The following is a 15,935-nucleotide window of genomic DNA, read 5'->3' as shown; positions in this document are numbered from 1 at the left end:
AATCTCTCAGTTTCGACACCTCACACTGTGGTAGGTTGCTTTAGGCTCTAGGGATTTCAAGTGATAAACCATATTCCATAATATAGATCTAACCCTTTGGTCCAAGCAATAGATCCCTAATCACAATTAAGCCTCGGATATGAAGGATTACTTCAATGCTTCACTATATTGCTTGTGCAACTAAGCCTCATCGGACTTCGTGTCTTAGCACTTCACTCTATTGTGACCGCAAAAAACTCTTCGAACATGGAGGCAGCGTAAATCACACTAGAGGGGAAAGGGGACGCTCCGCTACCTCTCGACTCACCCTCTAAACCCTCTCCAATCTAGCATTGTCTAACACTCATAGTGTGTCACTTATCCACAAGGATTACCAAGATGGATTCTCAACCCTAGTGTCACTCTAAGGGGAAATCAACAGAACAAGCATTCAAGATTGGAACTCAATTAAAATATTAATTAAGGAAAGCATAATAAAAGGTCAAACAAACAATATCATCCTAAGGTTTACAAGTCCAAGCACCCACTAAGGGTTTCGTTCTCCATGGAGCAAAATACAATCAACAATGAAGTCAAAAGTAAAAAGATGCAATCCATGAATAAAACCCCCTTGGTAATCGTGTCAATCGTCTTGTGGATTAGCATCGGCCTCTTCAAAGGTTTGCTCATCAAGCCTAGGGCACACCTCACCGAATCGATGCCGACGAAAGCTCCCCAAATAACTATCTTCTGACCGAATGCAGTGTCGAAGCCATAGAACCACTACAAAAAACATGCCAAAACCTCTCTAAACACTAGTTGTAGGCCTCTCGAATGTTGGGGAAGAGATAGAGAAAAGATAGAAAAGAGGATTCCCAAATTAGTACAAGTTGCGGCTTTGTAAAGGGCTGGAATCGGGAATCCACGCAGGCGTGTGGAATTTCCACATGCCCGTATGAATCTGCGGGAACCTGATTTTTTGCGGTCTGTGAACAGCAATTATAATAGTAAATTACTACCATGATTTGCTACAGTAACCTACTACAGTACTCATCCAAAACAACTCCCGAATACACACTTTTCATCGAGGCAACATAAATAGATACACGTCTATTCTGTAGATCACGTCGCTTCTTCAATAATGGATAATGTTGATGAAGATCTTTCTATCATTGCACAAGTCAGAACACATAAGTGTGACTGCCTTTATGCCCCTGCAATTTACGTATTCCATCAAGTATAATGGAGGTTGGCACACAATTATATGTCTTCGAGCACAACTTGCGTCTTCTCATGTGTCCATCTCAAGATTCCATCAACATAATGCATTCACAATCTACTTTGGCTCCTTTCTTCTCTATTTAGGTCCACAACCCTATATGCCTAAAAGAACACAAAAACACAAGTATTAGCAATAAGACCTAATAAAAGTAATGCTCATCACAAGAAAAAAATACTTCGTATTCTTAGTACAAAAGCACTTATCAAACTCCCCAACACTTAAGCTTTTGCTTGTCCTCAAGTAAAGATAAAACATTGAAGCATTCAAGAAGGAAATATTGACAGTGCTTGGGCTTAGGTTCACCAAAGAATGCAAGGGAAGCATTCTACAAGTAAGGAAAATTTCAAAACTAAATACGAAAAATCATTGTTTTATCTAAAAACTCCAATCATTAAGGACAACAAACCCGAAATCGTGTAACCGCGTGTAAACTCACTCAAGTCGACCCAGCTTATACTCCTCAAAATTCTAGGTATGAAGAGACTTATTTATCTATGAAATAACACGAAATAAAGAGATGGTAGTAGCTTCACACATCCTCTAAGATAGCCCTTTCCAAAGCGGCCGCTAAGCTGGCTTTCACACTTTCGAGATGGTAGCTCTTTCAACCGGGGCAGTAGCTTTCACTCATCCCATGAGATAGCTCTTTCTCTCATTAGGTCATAGCTAGTATCCGACTTACGAGTGTAGCTTCATGCTTCATAGGTGGTAGCTCTTTCCACCCCAAATGCACAACTAAAACAAGTATTTTTTTCTTGTCATTTTTTTAATTTTTCATCCTTTTTTCATTTTTCTTTCCAGCAAAATTAACATAAGTAAACAAAACTAACTAGTCCCTTAAAAATCGAACTTGAGTTTCCAAAAGGGTTTAATGAGCGAGTAGTGCAACAATTGTCAATCGAGCAAAAATTCCTAGAAATTCAAGTAAAAACTAGAGCATGAGAACATTCAATGTTAAAAATTCCCTTAAAATTAACAATACAATCATTGCAACTAAGGTGAACCGCCATTGGCTACGTGAGCATGTATTCAAGTCAAAACTTATGTAACGAACATGTGTAATGTGAACTCCTCCCCCTCACACTTAAGATGTACATTGCCCTCAATATACGCAAGCAAGCACAATAGGATATAAACCAATCAAAAGCATATGTGGAAGTGGGCAATTGAAACAATACTCCCGTGAACTCCAAATGGTACGTTTGATGGAACTATATTCATTGGGAGTTGAGTCTCGATGGGTTGTGGAGCATACATGGCCATAATACTGTGTCTATAACTTGTTCCTAAAATTTCATACTCATAAAACCATATGCATTTATACACAAGAGGGTTTCTTGAAGCTCAACAAAAAAACAATAACAACTCAAGTATATAAAGATAAGACAATGAAATATAACTCGAAACAAAATTAAACGATAAACTCAAAAGGAAGATCCTTACTAAGTAGTACAAGTGCAAAATAAAATATGAAAATGAAATATGAAAAATAAAAACAAAAGAAAGTAAGGACGTATCAGGCGTCGGTGTTAACTACTCTGCATCTGCTGCAGCTGCTGGTGAAGATGATGCTGGTACTACAGAATAAATGAAGATTGGACGAAGAAAAGAAAAAGAGAAGCTCACTGATGAAATGAGAATAAATGACTAGAAAACGGCCGGAAAACTCGAGTGAAAACCCAATAAATCGACGGTACGAAGTCGGGAGAGTGCAAGGATATGTTCTCTAAATGTTTTGGAGTGAAAAGACGAAGAAACACAAATAAGTTTTAATAAAAAGTCCGCATTCTGTACATCCACATGGGCGTGTGGAAATTACCCACGCTTGTGTGACTCCACAAGGGAGCTTCACAGGGCAGACACATGCCCCTGTGTGCTCTCGGGTTGGCTTCTTAACACATCCACACGAGCATGTGGAAATTCCCCACGCCTATGTGCCCGACCTACATAGGCATCCACACACCCTTTTAGCTTCTATGTCCAACCGAGAATTTCTTTAAGTGTTTCACACACCAGTTTGGAAATTTCACACGGGCGTGGACCTTCACAAGACCATTCACAAGGGCATTCACACTTTCGAGGTGGTAGCTCTTTCTACCAGGGTAGTAGCTTTCACTCATCTCATGAGATAGCTTTTTCTCTCATTAGGGCATAACTAGTATCCGACTTATGATAGTAGCTTCATACTTCATAGGTGGTAGCTCTTTCCACACCAAATGCACAACTAAAACAAGTATTTTTTATCTTTCATTTTTTTCATTTTTTTTTAATTTTTTCCATCATTTTTTCATTTTTTCCAGCATAATTAACATAAGAAAACAAAACAAACTAGTACCTTAAACATCAAACTTGAGTTTCCAAAAGGGTTTAATGAGCGAGTAGTGCAACAATTGTCAATCGAGCAAAAATTCCTACAAATTCAATTCAAAACTAGAGCATGAGAATATTCAATATTGAAAATTCTGCTAAACTTAAGAATACAATCATTGCAACTAAGGTGAACCACCATTGGCTACGTGAGCATGTTAATTCAGTCAAAATTTATGTACTGAATATGTGTAATGTGAACTCCCCCCCACACTTAAGATGCACATTGCCCTCAATGTACGCAAACAAGCACAATAGCATATAAATCAATCAAAATCATATGCGGAAGTTGGCAATTGAAACAATACTCCCCTAAAAGGGTTGTGGAGCGTACATGGCAATAAGACCATGTCCATAACTAGTTCCACAAATTACATACTCAGAAGACCATCTGCACGTATACACAAGGGGTTCAGTGAAGCTCAACAAAAAAACAAAAACAACCCGTGTATATAAAGATAAGACAATAAAATATAACCCAAAACAAAAATAAACAATAAACTCAAAAGGAAGATCCTTACTGAGTAGTACAAGTTCAAAAAAAATATGAAGATGAAACATGAAAATTAATAACAAAAGAAAGTAAGGACACATAAAGTGTCGTTATCAACTGCTGGTGCATCTGCTGCCATTGCTGGTGAAGATGATGTTGGTGCTGTAGAATAAATGAAGATTGAGCGAAGAAAAGAAAAAGAGAAGCTTACTGATGAAATGAGAATGAAAGACTAGAAACGGCCGAAAAACTCGAGTGAAAACCCGCTAAATTGATGGTGCGAAGTCAGGAGAGTGCAAGGATGTGTTCTCTAAATGTTATGGACTTAAAAGATGAAGAAACGTAAATAAGTTTAAAGAAAGAAAAGCTGGCATTCTGTATATCCAAACGGGCGTGTGGAAGTTACCCACGTCCGTGTGACTCGACAGGGGAGGTTCACAGGGGCAGACACACGCTCCTATGTGCTCTCGGGTTGGCCTCTAAACACATTCACATTGGCATGTGGAAATTGACCATGCCTGTGTGCCCGACCCACAGGGCATCTACATGCCCTTGTTGCTTCTCTGTCCACCCGAGAATTTCTCTAAGTGTTTCACACTCCCGTGTGGAAATTCCACACGGGTGTGGACCTTCACAGGACCACTCCCTATGTCTTTTTGGGATGGCGAGGTCTTCTCTGCAAGAAATCACACGTGCTTGGGGAGATTACCCACACCCATGTATAATACATAGGGTTAGACACAGGGGCAGACACATGCCCCTTTGTCTTCTCAGGATAGAGCTCTGAATATCTGCAGAGAAACACATGCCCGTGTTGAAATTCCACACGAGCGTGTGACCATCACAAAGTCATTCTCAGGGGTAGATACACGCCCCTGTGTCCTCTCGGAATGAGCTCTGAACAAAAACACACACCCGTGTGAAATTTCCACACAGCCGTGTGTCTTCCTTGGATGACTTAGAAAAATTTTACAGGCTCTACAAAAAATTTCTGAACATCAATACATACTCAGAGCCTACCTCTACAATGCAAAATTAATAAGAGAATCATGAGGAACATGCTCAAACGACCAAGAAACTTCGCCACACACAATTAGGCACACAATAACATAAATGATCCACAAGAAAAACACAGCAATTTACATGTAAAAATGAAGACACCAACGCTCAAAACCTTATTCATGCAAGTACTAAACGGAAAACTAGAAAAACAGTAATGACTTTGGTTGCATCTCAAGAAGCACTTGTTTCACGTCACTAAGCTTGGCGTACCTCTTCCTTACCTTATGGATTCTTGAAAAGGGTATGTTCCTCCCGACCAGACATTACAAAACTACTTCCTTTAAACCAAAAGTCTACTTACCGCGGTGGAATATTTGTTGGAGAGTCCAACCATCTTACCTTTGGCCTCCAAGGAAACAATTTGGATTGGGAATGGTCCAAGCTTACCACAGGTGGGTTATTGGATGGCTTCAATCTCCTACCCATATCTTCTTCCAAACTCAAAATCTCTCTCTTGAAATTTATGAGTTGATGAATCCCAAAGATAGGTGCTTGTTCCATTACCTTAGGATTTACTTCTTCTTGTATATTTTCAGCTTGAAAAGAACATGACACTTGCAAATCCTCTTGAAAATTTTCTCACTCACAAGCACAATCTTGATCCACACAATCAAAAATCTCAAAATGGTGTTCAACTTCATTCTTTTTATTTTCAGCACCAATGTACTCAATTTGCCCAACTTCACAATTGTCGTTCACTACCACATCATTTCTAGAAGGAACTTGAATTGCTTGCTCAAATACTTGTTGTTCCATGGAGAGTGTGTCAAGTATCCCTCCTAGTTGATGCTCAAGGTTTTTAAAGGAGGCTTCATGACATCTTAGTGTGGTCTTAATATTTTTGACACGGGCATCAGTTGCTTCAATAAAATTAGCTAATACTTTTTGCAATTGAAAGGCAGACTCTCCAAGTATCTCAACCTTTTGATATTTCTCTAGAGGTGCTTCCCAATGTTGTCAATCATTATTCCATAATAAGTATGGGTATCCCACTTCAATTGGATGATATGTGCCGCAACATGGATTGCTCTACTGTTATGAAGTAACAATTCTATCAACTTTTTTTTCTGAGAGCTTCAACCTGAAAATATAGAGCAATTAGTGCATCAATCATCATTTAATCTCCTTGTAAGAGAAAGTAATATATTACAAAAGAAATTAAAGGAGAATTATAGAAGAATAAGAAATTGTGAAATAGAACAAGTGATAAATAGTAAAAATAGCAAAGTGCAAAGTGCTTCTAAAACGCCTACTCCCTGGTAACGCCACCTAATAAGTACTTGTGTGATAAGAATAAGAAGTGTTCTTTCCTTATGATGAGCATTACTTTAATCTACTTTTAACGCTAATATGTGTGTATTTATGTTACTTTCATGCAAGTAGGGTTGTGAGGCCGAATATGAGAGAAAGAAGCCAATGTGGGTCGTAATGCACCAATTTGTAGAAAATCTTGCTAAGGTTCAAACGCGAAGACATAGGTCGGGCTCGAGATGCGGGAATGTGTGCCAACCTCCTCGTATTCGAGTTAGCACAACTATTTGGAGGGGCACAAGGGTAGTCACATTCAAGCATTTCGACTTGTGCATATAGAACAAGATCTCACCAACATGTCCGTTATTGAAGAAGCAAAGCTATCCACGACTTAAATATGTGCCCATTTGCGTTGCCTTGATGAAGGCATGGATTCGGGAGTGTACCAGCACTGCTCACAGCCATCCGAGAAAACTGGAAAACAGAGAATACACACAGGCATGTGGAAATTCCACACGCCTGTGTGAAAAATCCACAGGGGCGCCCACAAGGGCATGTGAAATCCTGATTCCAGCCCTTTAAAAGCCGATTTCAGCCCCGATTTTAGCATTCTTTTCTTTATCTTTTCCAAAACTTGAGAGAGGGTGGCAGCTAGGGTTTTGAGAGGTATTGGCTAGGGCTTTGGAGAGATTTTATCACTCCGACATCGAGCACCATTTGGAAGAAGGTTAGTGGGAGAGCTTTTATCGGCACCGATCTAACGAGGTGTATCCTAGGCCGGACAAAAGGACCCTTGCAACGAGTAGAGGACTCTCCGCAAGACCATCGCCATGAACAATGAGGGGGTTTTCTATGGATGCCTGGTTTTTACATTCGATTTCATTGATTGTATCTAGCTCCATGGAGAGCTAAACCCCTAGTGGGTACTTGGTATTTGTGAACCCTAGGATGTATTCGTTTCATTGAACATCTTTATTATGCTTTTAATTAATTGATGTTTATTGTGAGTTCCAACCTTGGAGACTTGATTGAATGAATGTTCCCCTAGAGTGACACTAGGGTTGAGAATTCTTCTTGGCAACTTTATGAGTGAGTGACACACCATAAGCGTTAGACAAAGCTAAATTAGAGAGGGTTGAGAGGATGAGTGGAGAGGTAGCGGAGCATCCCCTTTCCCCTATTGTGTGATCTATCCTACCTCCACATTCCAAGAGTTCTTTCCGGCCATAGTAGAGTGAATGGGCTAAGGGATGACCTTCCGCTAGGGCTTAGTTGTGAGTGCAACGGAGTGAAGCGCTAAAGTGATTTTAGTATCTAGGGCTTAATTGTGGCTAGAGTTCTTTCATTAGGACCAAAGGGTTAGGTCTATACATAGAAATAGGGTTTATCACTTGGAATCCCTAGAGCTTATTGCAATTCTATGCGAGTGTGAGGTTGAGAGGCTATTCAATCTCTCCTTGGGCCATGTATTGAGTTAGGCATGGTTGACCTTAGATTTGGGATCATGTAATTAAGGATTTTCATGACTCATTGTTGCATCAATTAGGAAGTATAATAGAGGGTTCTTGCACTTTAAATGATTGTCCTAGGCGGATCAATATCTGTGTACCCCATCTTTATCGATTGCCTTACCTTCTCCTTTACTTGTGCCTTCTATCTTGTTGTTTTTATTTTCATTATTTCATATTTTGTCACATTTATCACTATTTATCTTCCACATTAGTTAAGAAACAACTCAAGTGTCTTTATTCCCTACTCTCTGTGGATACGATACCCACTCATCGGGGATTATTACTTCGACACCCGTGCACTTGCGGTTTACACGCATAGACGGACGTGTCAAGTTTTTGGCGCCGTTGCCGGGGAGTAGGCGTTTAGAGATACTTTGCACTTTGTTTTCTTAGCTATTCATTTATTCATTCTATTTCATACTTTCTTATTCTATCATCGTTCTGATTTCTTTTTATTTCTTTTTGGGTACAGCTCCAGGCTATAACCAAGGGAAACCCTCCATGCTGATTGAAGGAGATCCCGAGCTTGAATGTACACTTAGAAGAAAAAGAAAAGAACCTGTGCAAGAATAGTCTAATCTAGCTGATTTGGAAGTAGAAGAATCTGAAAACATGGAAGAACACAATGAGTAGTAGCGGATATTATCCGATTATGCCAGACCTTCAGTATTGGGGACACAATCGCGTATTGTGCGTCCCCCGATTATAGCTCAGAACTTTGAGCTGAAGTCGGCATTCATCCATATGTTGCAGCAATCCGCATAGTTCAATGGTTTGACCGATGAGGATCCCAACAGTCATATAGAGAACTTTCTCGAGGTGTGTGATATGGTGAAGATAAATGGGGTAACGGATGATGCCATCAAGTTGTGAAGCTTCCCATTTTCCTTGAAAGGGATAGCGAAGCAGTGACTACACTCATTACCTAGAGCATCAATTACAACATGGGAGGAGATGGTAGAAGCTTTTCTTGGGCGTTATTTCCCTCTTGAAAAATCTACAAAGCTAAGGAATGAGATCTCATCCTTTGTACAACTGGAATTGGAGTCTCTATTTGAGACGTGGGAAAGGTTCAAGGAGCTCCTGAGAAAGTGCTCTCAACACGGATTCCCGGAGTTGGAGTCTCTATGAGATAGATGCAGTGACTTTGTTGGTAGCTCAAGTGGAATCATTGTGTAAGAAGTTAGATTTTCTAACTTCAAACAGAGTAGCGGCTGTGATTACTTGCACCGGGTGTGGTGGAGGACATGCTTCCTCCGATTGCCCGATATCTATTGGTGATGCATCTTCAGTTGAGAACGTCGATTTTGTGGGTAATGGCATGAGGAATCAAGGAAATCCATACAGCAATACCTACAATCCGGGTTGGAAGAGTCATCCCAATTTCTCATGGAACAACCAAGGTCCACAAAAGGCCATAGGCCACCGGGTTTTTAACAACAACAGCAGGCCCCAAACATGGAAAACAGAGTTTCAGGTTCATTGACCCGAATGAATGATTTGGAGAAGGCCTTCTTAACTAGGTTTGTGCAATTATCACATACAAGATTTCACTTTGTTGAGGCTATACTTCACAACCAAACCGCCTCTTTGCATAATCTTGAAAATCAAGTGGGGCAGATTGCGATGTCTCTATCGGAAAGGCCACATGGAAGCTTACCGAGTAATGAAGACCAACCTTAGAGAGCATGTGAAGGTGATCACTTTGAGAAGTGGTCGTGAGGTTGAGGGTAAGTTTCCGAGTGAGAAGCCAAATGAACACTCACCCGAGGTTATAGAGGTTGATAAGGGAGCAAGCAAAAAGAAGGAGGTGGCACCCCCACCTTTGAAGCCAAGAATCCCTTATCTCTCTAAATTGAAGAATGACCAAGGGGATGAACAGTACAAGAAGTTCCTTAGTTTGTTCAAACAACTCCACATTAATATTCCTTTTGTTCAGGCATTGGTCCAAATGCCTAAGTATGCAAAATTCTTGAAAGACTTGTTGACCAACAAAAGGAAGTTAGAGGAGAGTGCTTCAGTGATTTTAGATACATCTTGCTCGGCGGTTTTGCAAAAGAACATGCCGAACAAGAAGAAAGACCCCGGAAGCTTCATCATTCCATCTAATATTGGCAATCTAGGTGAAGAAATAGCATTGTCGGACTCAAGGGCCAGTATCAACGTCATGCCATACACTTTCTTTCAAAAGCTAGGCTTGGGCGAGCCTAGGCCTACTCGAATGACTTTGCAATTGGCGAATCGAACGGTGAGACATCCGAGGGGTATCATCGAAGATGTGCTTGTCAAGGTGGACAAGTATATATTTCCTGTAGACTACGTAGTGCTAGACGTTGATGAGGATGCAGATGTATCCTTCATAGTTGGGAGGCTATTTTTGCGGACTTCCAAGGCATTGATTGACATGGACAGCAGAGAGCTAACTTTGAGAGTTGGAGATGACAAGCTCACATACCGCCTTGCTGAAGCCACGCGGCATTCTCTTGATTTCGATGATACTTTGTATTTTTTAGATTCTACTGATGAGATTGTTGATGAATACATGCAGAAAATGTTCAATTCGGATCTGTACAAAGGCTTGTTCGACCAAGAGGAGGACAATGAAGAAATAATGATACTTGGTTTGACGGAAGAAGTACCATCTACCCTGGGGATCTTGAAGAAGGTGCTCCGGAAATTGAAGAGGGCTAGGAGATGCCACTGGAAATGCTCCAAAGCATTTGGAGACGTGCGTGAATTGAACAAATTGGGTGAACAATTTCTAGGCGGTCCCAAGACCGACAATTCATCCTCTACCCTCAAGAGATTTTGCTCATCATGTTTCTAAGCCCTGGGTAAGAGGGCAACTTTCTTCTATGAGCCCCCGTGAGGTAAGACAAGGTACGTCAAGCTAAGTGACGTTAAATAAGTGCTTCTTGGGAGGCAACCCAAGTCTTTACTATTTTCTTAATTTGGTAGTTTAGTGTTACTTGAATAAATTGTTCAGTGTTGGTGTCTTGATGTTTTATATTTTTGCTGTGATTTTATCGTGGGTTTTCAAGTTCATTGTGTGTTTTTATAAGAATTTCGCGAAGTTTTGGTCATTTGAGCTATTTCTCATGTTTTTTCACAGGTACAAATTGCATATTGGGGCAGGCTCTGAGTGTGTAAACATGTTCAGAAATTTTCTGCAGAGCTTGCAGAATTTTCTAAGGCATCCAAAGAAACCACACGGGCATGTGGAATTAACACACGCCCGTGGTTTTGTATTGCGAGCTTATCCAGAGAAGGCACAGGGGCGTGTACTCGCCCCTGTGAACAACCATGCAATTCTCGCACGCCCGTGGGCAATTTCTGCACAGGCATGTGAATTTCTGCAGAGATTGGCAGATTTTCCCGATAGCACACAGGGGCGTGGACTCACCCCTGTGGGTGACCTTGTGAAAATCACATGGGCATGGGTAATTTCCGCACGCCAGTGTCAATCTCTGCAGAGGAGCTCTCTTCATCCCGAGAAGTCACAGGGGCGTGCACTTGCCCATGTTTGTTGGGCTTATGAATGCCCACGCCCGTGCGGAATTTCCACACGGGCGTGCGGAACACTTAGCAATTTTTCTCAGATGTCCAGAGCAGCCATAGGGGCGTGCGGTTGCCACTGTGGGTCAGGCACACGGGCATGGGTATTTTTCACATGCCCGTGTATTTGCGTTCAGAGGCAGTGAGTGTTTTTTTGAGAGCACACTGGGGTGTGGACCTGCCCCTGTAAAGCTTTCCTGTGGAGGTACACGGGTGTGTGTAATTTTTGCACTCACGTGCGGATGTACAGAACTCCAAGAGGCGCGAGTCCTTTTAAAAGGATTATTGTTCCTCTTCACCCGAAAATCCTCTAGTTGTTTGAGAGCACTACTACATTATTTCCCGACCTAATATCGCCAATTTGGAAGGATTTTGCTTGGTTTTCTGGCCGTTTTCAAAGATTTCTCATCTCAACTCGACGGTAAACCCTATCTTTGATTTCCTTCACAAATTCATGATTTTCATCGATGAAACTAGTCAATAATGCTCCGTTTCTTCAATTATAATGATTATTTATATTTAGAATGAAGTAAAAGCATTGTAATGGTGCATTTGTGGAGTTTGAAGCGTGGCCGTTTTTTGTTCATGGCCTGTGGATCCGCACGGGCGTGCGGAAATTCCGCACGACCGTGTGGATTTCTGCAGCTATGTTTAATTAACTAGTTTGATCAATTCTCATTCAATTTTTGCAGGCTATTGCACCCAGGTCAAAAAAGCAAGCTGATAGGCATCCGCGAGAGTCATCTCCTGAGTCCAAGAGCATGAGATTCACTATCCCTGAGCATCAGGCTCATTTGAGCATTTGTCGAGACTTCGGTTCGGACAGACTCGGTTCTTGGACACTAGTATATTAAGAGATTTATAGCAAGGGGATGAGTTCGTAGATGAGGTCGAGGATCTCGTTTCAGTGGGCGGTTGGAGGCAGTTATTATCAATTAGAGAGCCGGCCATCCGGGAGCTTACACTGGAGGTTCTATCGATATTCAAGTTCGACAGATCCTATGAGAGATTCGATGACCTCGATGTAGTTCAGTTCATAGCACTTGGATATCACTATAGTCTGAGTATCACTCAGTTTTTAGTTCGGCTCGGCTTGTACGAAGAGGCATTTATAGACACTGAGGAGTACTCTCAGTTACCAACAGATTATCCTAAACCTCTGACCCCACAGAGAGCTTACAGAGCATTATGTGATCAGGGCCAGTATGAGTCGGGGGTGTCCAAGGACACATGCCTTTCTTGACCTGCATATTGATATTTAAATGCCATCTTGAGTAGGTCAGTGAATGGCCGTGGTGATAGCACTGGTGTTCTGAGCAGGCAGGAGCTTTTGTACTTGTATTCGATGATGCAGTGCACACCGATCCATCTAGGGCACATCATCGCTTAGTACATTCAACATCAAGACTAGTATGCCAAATTGGGAGCGATCTTCTCGGGTCCATACATTACAAGATTAGCTCTTGGTATGGCTCTCTTAGGCGCGATTTGCGGGGCTGAGATGATGAGTATACTTGCGCCCCTGAGCCTGGAGACGATGAGATTGATTGCCATGGTACGTAGGGTTCAGACAGGGGTTTATTCTCTGGTTCTACCGTTCCCAGAGATAGCCGAGGAGGAGGGAGATGATGCCGAGGTTTGCCATCCTGCTCCTAAGCCTCAGTCAGCACCTATGGAGATTGAGGCATCTCCGGTGATAGAGGACCCACCCCCCGTGTGCATGTTTTCACCATCTCGAGCCCATGATCGGTTTGATAGGCTCAAGAGTGCTGTGGGGGTGATACGGACAGAGGTAGCAGATGCTCGAGAAGAGATTGCCAATATTAAGGGTGCGCAGGCTGCACAGTATATGTAGTTCATGGCACGTTTTGACACATTATAGCAGATCTTATAGTGAGACATCAGCTAATCATTTGTCCTAAGGCCGAGGACTCCTCAGGCCCCCTTAGTTTCTCCGGTACCTCTATCAACTATTCCTGCACCAGATGACCCACCATGTACTTCATCACCCGCAGCAGCAGCAGCAGCAGAGCCAGAGGACGACATCGACACTTGATTTTATTTTCCTCATCTTTAATTTCCGCATTTTATTTTGGACTTGTATACTCAGAAAGGACTTTTCTTTCCGATTTTATTTTCGTTTTGTATCTCGAGTTGTATTTATTGTCTTATCTTTTATATACTCGAGCTATTTTTGTTTTTATTGAGCTTCACTGAACACCGTCGTGTATGCATGCAGATGGTCTTGTCATCATGGGAATTGAGACTTTGTCATGGACATGGCCAAGGTGTTTTGGCACGTGGCTGTGTGGGCTTCACAACCCATTGGAACAACACTCCTAAGGACTTAGCTCCATCAAATGCAACACTAGGAGTCAGGGAAGTATTGTTTTGATTGCTTCTCCCACATCTAAATCCAATTGATTTACGTTATGAATGAGCTTGCATGTGTACATTGTGGACAATGTATAACTTACGTGTGGGGGAGGGGTGGGGGAGTTTCATAGTGCACGCATCTCTTTTATACTAGTTTTGATTGATATACATGCTCACATAGCCAATGGCGGTTCAACTTAGTTGCATTAATTGTATTCTTGAGTTTAGGAAAAATTTTAACATTGAATGTTTTCATGCTCTAGTTTTTGCTTGAATTTCTAGGAATTTTAGGCCGATTGACACTTGTTGCACTTCTCACTCTTTGAACTCTTTTGGAAACTCATGTTTGATGTATAAGGGACTAGTTTTAGTTTTTTCTTGTGTTATTTCTAAAAAAAATGAAAAAATGAAAAACCGAAAATAAAGAACAAAATAGTTTTGTTGTTTAGTTGTGCTTGTTGGGTGGAAAGAGCTACCACCTATGATTTATGAAGCTACTCTCATAAGTCGGATACTAGTTATGCCCTAATGAGAGAAAGAGCTATCTCATGGGATGTATGAAAGCTACCAACCCGGTAGAAAGAGCTACCACCTCGAAAGTGTGAAAGCCACCTTAGCGGCCGCATTGGAAAGGGCTACCTTAGAGGATGTGTGAAGCTACTACCCTTTTTGAATATTTGTTACCTTTTGTAGATAAATAAGTTCCTTATACATAGAACTTTGAGGAGTATACTTTGGGTTGACTTAAGTGAGTTCAGACACTTACACGATTTCGGGTTTGTTGTCCTTTATGATTCATGTTTTTAGCTAGAGCATTGATTTTTCGTATTGAGTGTTGAAATTTCCTGTACTTGTAGAATGAACTCTTTGTATGCTTTGGTAAAGCTAAAGCCAAGCACTTCCAATATTTCCTTTTTCTATGCTTTAATGTTTTAATATTTGCTTGAGGACAAGCAAAAAAACATAAGTGGGGGGTTTCATAAGTGCTCGTGGGATAAGAATGCAAAGCATTCTTTCCTTGTGTTGAGCATTACTTTTCTCGGGTTTTAACGCTAATATGTGTGTATTTATGTTACTTTCATACAGGTAGGGTTGTGAGGCCGAATATGAGAGAAAGAAGCCAATGTGGGTCGTAATGCACCAATTTGGAGGAAATCTTGCTAAGGTTCAAACGCGAAGACATATATCGGGTTCGAGATGCGGGAATGTGTGCCAACCTCCTCGTATTCAAGCTAGTACAACTATTTGGAGGGGCACAAGGGTAGTCACATTCATGCATTCTGACTTGTGCATATAGAACAAGATCTCCAACAACATGTCTGTTATTGAAGAAGTAAAGTGATCCACGACGTAAACGTGTGGCCGTTTGTGTTATCTTGATGAAAGCATTGTTTCGGGAGTATTTCGACTGGGTACTGTAGCAAAATATGTAGCAAGAATACTATACCAGCACTGCTCATAGCCGGCCGAGAAAATAGGAAAACAGAGAATCCACACGGACACCCACACAGGCGTGTGTAATCCCGATTCCAGCCCCGATTTCAGCATTCTTTTCTCCATCTTTTCCCCAACTTGAGAGAGGGCAGTGGCTAGGGTTTTGGGAGGTATTGGCTAGGGCTTTAGAGAGGTTCCATGGCTCTGACATCACACACAATTTGGAAGAAGGTTTGTTGGAGAGCATTCGTCGGCACCAATCCGGCGAGGTGTATCCTAGGCCTGACAAAGGGACCCTTGCGACGAGTAAAGGACTCTCCACAAGACCATCGCCATGACTAACGAGAGGGTTTTCTATTGATGCCTTGTTTTTACATTCGATTTTATTGATTGTATCTAGCTCCATGGAGAGCTAAACCCCTAGTGGGTAATTAGGTATTTGTGAACCCTAGGATGCATTCGTTTTATTGAACCTCTTTATTATGCTTTCAATTAATTGATGTTTATTGTGAGTTCCAATCTTGGAGACTTGATTGTATGAATGTTCCTCTAGAGTGATACTAGAGTTGAGAGTTCTTCTTGTCAACTCTTGTGGGTGAGTGACACACCATGAGAGTTAGACAAA

General features: G+C 41.4%; 1 non-coding gene across 1 annotated transcript; it reads right to left on the bottom strand.

Annotated features, from left to right (window-relative positions):
* Positions 1-8,947: 8,947 nt before the first annotated feature.
* Positions 8,948-9,054, bottom strand: LOC120281468. Its single transcript, XR_005542608.1, has one exon. It is a non-coding gene; the product is annotated as a small nucleolar RNA R71 (small nucleolar RNA).
* Positions 9,055-15,935: the final 6,881 nt, after the last annotated feature.

Source organism: Dioscorea cayenensis, chromosome 17 (assembly GCF_009730915.1).
Source record: "Dioscorea cayenensis subsp. rotundata cultivar TDr96_F1 chromosome 17, TDr96_F1_v2_PseudoChromosome.rev07_lg8_w22 25.fasta, whole genome shotgun sequence".
In the NCBI taxonomy this organism is placed as follows: Eukaryota; Viridiplantae; Streptophyta; class Magnoliopsida; order Dioscoreales; family Dioscoreaceae; genus Dioscorea; species Dioscorea cayenensis.
The sequence above is the reverse complement of the archived record's forward strand: the minus strand, read 5'-3'. Positions and strand labels throughout refer to the sequence as shown.